Below are 5,835 nucleotides of genomic sequence, written 5' to 3'. Positions count from 1 at the left end.
TTCGTTTTTTTTTCTTAATTTATATGAATACACAGACTGCCTTTGGTGATCAAGTACTGGTAAAGAGCATTATTTGACGTTTATTTAAGTATGTCTTCAGGCGTAGTGAATTTTGTTAACACGATGCTTTTGAATTTAATGAAATCCCTTATCAATACCAGTATTTAGTATTTCATGTTTACTTAGTTCAAATGATGATTTAAGTTCCTGACTATATAACTATATATTCACTGGAATCACAATGCATGCTATTTAGAAAAGAAGGAATTTATTTGGGAGAAGTCACAGGCGGGGGGAATTCTGTCCATGGTCCCTGAGAAGATCCCATGCATGGTAAGAATGCAGGAGGCTCTAGGCTGGTTTTGAGTAGGGTCCAGCGGAGAAGTGATGGTGCAGAGGTCAAAGTTCTATTCTTGACTTTGCTGCTAATCAGTTTCATAACTTAAGAAATTAAAAAAAAAAGAGATGTTTCTTTGGGTACAAAGCAAAGGGAATTAATACAATAATTTCTGAGGGTATATCTGCTTCTGAGATTTATAGAACCTAGTTTGTGGCTATGTTGAGGGTTTTATCTTCTGAAAATCAACTCAAATCCATTTTTACATCAGGGGAGAGATGAACCTGAATTGGTAGCTCTTAAACATGGCGGCAGGTGGAAATTATCTGGATAATTAAAAAAAAAAAAAACAGATTCCTGGGTCCCAATCGAGGCCTACTAAATTATCCTCTCTGGTGGAAAGGCCTAGGAATCTATAACCTAAAGTTGTCCTGGGTGATATTGATGCAACAGGTTCCAAGTACTTGAGTTTGAAAATCTCTGGTTTAGGTGACCCCTAAAAGCGCTTGCAACTCTGGCCATCTCTGACACTCTCCAATATTTATTAAAATACCTACTCCATGTCCAGAACTGCATGCAAATGGTAGTGTACTACAGTGAGGAAAACCTGTCTTCAAGAATCTCAATTAAAAAAAAAAAAGTACATGCATACACCACAAAAAAAAAAAATTGTCAACGAAGTCACTGAATCATGAAGCTCCTTATACAGATATGATTGAAAATCATGTAGTTCTAACAAGACAGGAAAATAAGTTCACTTGTATAATGTTAAAATAATCAAATTGTCTTTATTCTTTGAATGCTTATATTCATTTTTGAGAGACAGAGAGAGAGAGCACAAGCAGGGGAGGGAGACATAGAATCCAAAGCAGGCTCCAGGCTCTGAGCTGTCAGCACAGAGCCCAACACGGGGCTTGAACTCACGAACCGCGAGATCATGACCTGAGCCGAAGTTGGACGCTCAACTGACTGAGCCACCCAGGCTGCCCCGTAATCAAATTGCTTTTATTTGAATTTTAATAAATACCTTTATAATACTGGCACAGCTTTACAATGCTATACTTGTAGATCTAGAAGAAATATTTAGAATTAAAAAAAAAAAAAAAACAACGAATAAGATTTGTCAAAGTCCCAATTAAAAAGCTGTAAATTTAGAATGCACTGGAGATATTCAAAGAAGACAAAACAAACAGCAAACAAACCCAAATCCAAACCAAGCCCACCCACTCCCCACCCCCACCAAAAAACAACCCCCCTCAAACCCAGGAAATAAGTGTTCAGGGCAATGAGCTTATCTGGCGAGACTCTAGGACACAGAATAATGATCTTATTTCAGAACTACAGGGGAAAAACAGCTTATCTTGCTCTCTTCTCACATTCTCTTACATGATTTCTCTTTTATTCAAATGCCATGTGAGATTACAATTGCTTTTTGGCCCATCACTTATTGTAGCCTTTGTTTAAAATTGGGAGGATGCCTGGTTGAAATGGGGAAACAGTGATTGGAGGGTACGTGCTTTGAGGTCAATGTGAATTACAAGTTCTGTAAAAAGCGTCTGAGAAGAGGGGAGTTCGGGACGGGTTGCAGTTCAGGGAACCCCGGGGGAACAGTTGGGGGTCGTGCTGAGGGAGCCTTTTCCCCTTGGGTAGGTGTTGGAAGGAATGCCCTCGGAGTGTCGGCCAGAAGAATGAGGAGATTGTACTTGTTAGCTGAGATACATGTATCCGTCTAGCTGGCTGTCACCTATTTCTCTTTGTGTGTATTCTGAAATGGAGAAGAATGACAGACAGAATGTTGTCAAAAAAAGAGTGGTCTGCAGGAATTAATGAAATGAAGAAAACAAAAAGTTGACCAATCTGGTGGAAAAGCTTCTTTTAAAAACTCTTTGTTTTTAATTTCACTTGTTTTAAAAGGGAACATGTCCATTAAAATCAATTCAAAACATCTCTTGGCTATTTATTTTTAGGGTGCTGGAACTGTCTTCTACCTTGAATGGAACGGTGGCGGTACAGGGGCCATATGTACGTAAACAGCCATGGGGTTGTATATTTCAGAACTGTGTAGTTTAGAGTATAGTGTTAAACTGAAAATGATCAAAAGGCTTTGGGTTGAATTTTAATACTAAATATAACATCCTCATAATACTGTGCTCCTAGATCCGGAATGACTATTTAGAATTTAATACACAGCGTGAGAGGTTCCGAGTAACTCTCTTTGATTGAGAAGCATCCTACGGGGCAAAGTGGGACTTCTAGGTGGTTCATAATATCAAACCAAACATAGTTTTGAACAAAACGCAGGGAGAAGTAAAAACTAAAACCTACAGCAACAACAAAAACTGTGAAAAAATAAAAACGCAGGCAAGGGAAAACACTTATGAATAAATCATCCGTCATCTTTGATCTCAGCGAAATGACCGTTGACTTGGCAAGCGCTCAAGACAGCATTACTTTTATTTGTAAAAGTTGAAATGATTTCTCATCGTATTATTTTTGGTGCCAAAGCTGAGGTTATTTTCTCTGGCTCAACATCTGTGGCTACCCCTAGGAACTAATTGGGCCATAAAAGTTCTCAGGCTCATGAAAATCAGGTATTAAAAAGATGGCCGATAAATATTAGTTTTATAAATACAACAATAGGGTTTGGTAACTGAGCTTTGCCAGTTGCGTACAGAACAGATTTCAAAATGCCAGAAGTGAAACCGATGTGGCCAAGTGTCAGAGCTGAGGACGTCTGCCTCTGCCTGCACATGAAACAACTTTGATGTGGCTTAAGATGCGTTTTTGTATTTCAAACAGCCCGCAGAAGGGAAACCAGCAAGGCATCAAATTATTTACCCTTCTCAGGAAAATATTTTAAAAGCTCTACGAGGGCTCCATTTCCTGAAGCCACCTGTCACCTAAAGCACATGTAATAAACCCCAGATGCTGGATCCCAACCTGCGAACCCCGTGACTCGGAGAGAAAATATTTCACTCATTCCTTTGGCACATCCTTAATTCGTTCGAAGCTAAACTTTTAGGCTATATTTTCTACTTAAACTTAATAACTCAGCTTTGACATTCCTTCCCGGTGACCCCAAAGTTCCGTTTGGCCCCCTCGACATCTGCTCCCAAATGCATTAGAGGCGCTCAGGTTTTTTTTTTTTTTTTTTTTTAAAGTATCAGTTTTGTTTTCTTTGCTCAGCCTTGAGGCCATCCTTTGAATGCAAGGAAGTAGGGGATACTGGTCTCTATTCCATTGTGAATTTTATTACTGTCTTAGGTTTCTCTCCTCAAACTTTTGTTGATCTTGTTTCAGGGACAGAGATATTTTAGTCAACAGGATTTTGGAAATCTATGACATTATTGTTTCAAGTCTTGATTTTGGAAGATAATGGGGGAAAGATTCCAACGATCCCTTAAGTTAGCTATAGATGTAAAGGAGTCTGTGCCAAGAAGCTTTTTAAAAGTTTACGAATCTTTCCTGTGATGTGAAAAAAAAAAAAAAAAGAATTTGTGACTACTTATTCCTGCTGGCATAGGCATTAACATTCCAGCACGGACTATTCAAAAATTTAGTTGATGATCTAAAACAACGTATGGCTAAAATGAAAAGTGTTGAGGCATTTTAATGAAAGTTTGTTAAAAAATCTGAAAACACAGAAAAGGTGCAAATCTACTGAGAATGAATAACTATACCCATTTTCGGGGGGAGAAGGGTTACAGGTTTTCATTGCGTTATGAACAAGCAGCCAAAATGATTCCACCTTCCCATAGGAAATCATTCTTTCACTTTTGTCTATGTTTAAAATGAGGTATCTTTCTCATATTAATGAAATTACCAATCAAAACATGTTCTACGGGGCGGATGGGGGAGAACGGGTGTTGATTCTGGAGTGTGTGTGTGTGTGTGTGTGTGTGTCTGTGTGTGTGTGTATGTGAGTGTGTGTGTGTGATTATTGACAAAAGAAAAATTGGGCCATGACAGAAGTTTGGGGCTTACACCCCTCAGATGACTTTATAAAGAAAGATGGAACTTTGAGAAGGTTTCAGGGGCAGATGACTGGTTTTGCTTGTATCGAGCAGCGACGTGTATCTGTTATCTCTTCTTTTCTGAGAAGCTGTAAAAAGCACAGTACCCCATGTATTTCAGATAGTAATTGTAAATGGAGGCCTTTGTTTTTTGGAGGAGGGGAGATCAAGACGTTAAAATAATGATCTCCACATCCAACCTGTTGTGAGCTGCTTTTTTCTATCAAACAGGGGGAGGCAAGTATAGAGGCCCCGAAACTGGGCTCCCCTATCGTATTTCCCTCTAATCCAGATAACACCAAATAAACCCTTAATCACACAAGAAATCACTCAACTTTTACTGCTCTCCTGCTCCTTGACCCGCCACCAGCCCATTTCATTTCCCATGGTCTGGCCTCTTGGCCTCTTTCTTTATAAGCCATATCACCTGGCCATCAAGAAACTTCCAGCTCCTGGATCCTGTCTGGTTTCTAGTTTCACCCAGGTTACCCAGAGTTTACGGACTGGCTGTGCTCCTCCTGGTTCTTTTCTGCCCCTGGAAGTGCTGTCTTCCCTCTACCCCCGGGGCATAAAAGTCTTTCTCTACACCGGGCCTATTCCCTTACCAGCATCTTGGAAGGCCTTGATCGCTTCAGGGAGACGTTTTGTTTTCATTCCCAGCAGGGACGTGAAACATTTCTTCCCCATCTCAAGCGGGAAAACTTAAAAGATACTTCCGTTGGCAATTTTCCATGTGATTTCTCATCCCCAGGTTGAGGGTTTGTAAGACGAGAGTACCTCCTTACAAATACAAAACCAGTCAGGCACTCTCCGGGAAACAAAGCAAGCATGTAGTGTCTAACCTGAACAATAGCGTCAAAGCTTTAACATTTCCTCATTACCTCAACTTCAACGTGTCCCAAATAACCTCCGCCTCCATTCTTCCCTTCCCTACCCTTCCTCCAACACTTAACTAACCCCTTTAATTGGTGTGTCCTGTTTCTGCCCATGGCTTTGAGGTCCTTCCCCTGCCAGCTTCCAAACGAGCAGACCTCTGCTTCTCCCTCTCTGCTACGATAGAGACAGAGTGAATTCGTGGCCATCTCCACCCCCTGCCCCAACCCACCCCCCACACACCGAGTTAGACTGACATGGCTTTGAATCAAGTGCTGTAACTTTCTAGACTTGGGAGCTGCTAGATGACCTCTCGCTGAAAACCGAAGGCAGCGGTAGCCGTCTCCATGGTTATTACAAGGATTAGTGAGATTTTGTCAAGTCCCTTGTATAGCACTAAAAAAAAATAGGCAGTTTTCTAGTGAATGTCAGTTGTTGGCTTTACTATTATTCATCATCAAGATGGTTAGTAGGCTCCAGAATCCTATCTTATTGCTTTTCCGTATCAGTGAGGCTTCAGCTAGAAAACTGGCACCACGGGAACCATATCTTTGTTACCAGGATTTGATGCTGTGCAATTGTGGGGGCTGGTTAACAGCTCTAAGTTTCTGT

General features: G+C 40.6%; 1 long non-coding RNA gene across 1 annotated transcript; it reads right to left on the bottom strand.

Moving 5' to 3' along the window:
* Window positions 1-356: 356 nt before the first annotated feature.
* LOC122239194 lies at window positions 357-5,266 on the bottom strand. The gene is made up of 3 exons (XR_006218148.1): window positions 4,956-5,266; window positions 1,365-1,407; window positions 357-441 (listed from the first exon to the last, which is right to left on the bottom strand). It is a non-coding gene; the product is annotated as an uncharacterized LOC122239194 (long non-coding RNA).
* Between the last annotated feature and the right edge of the window lie 569 nt (window positions 5,267-5,835).

The sequence above is a fragment of the Panthera tigris genome, chromosome B3 (assembly GCF_018350195.1).
Source record: "Panthera tigris isolate Pti1 chromosome B3, P.tigris_Pti1_mat1.1, whole genome shotgun sequence".
NCBI lineage: Eukaryota > Metazoa > Chordata > Mammalia > Carnivora > Felidae > Panthera > Panthera tigris.
The sequence above is the reverse complement of the archived record's forward strand: the minus strand, read 5'-3'. Positions and strand labels throughout refer to the sequence as shown.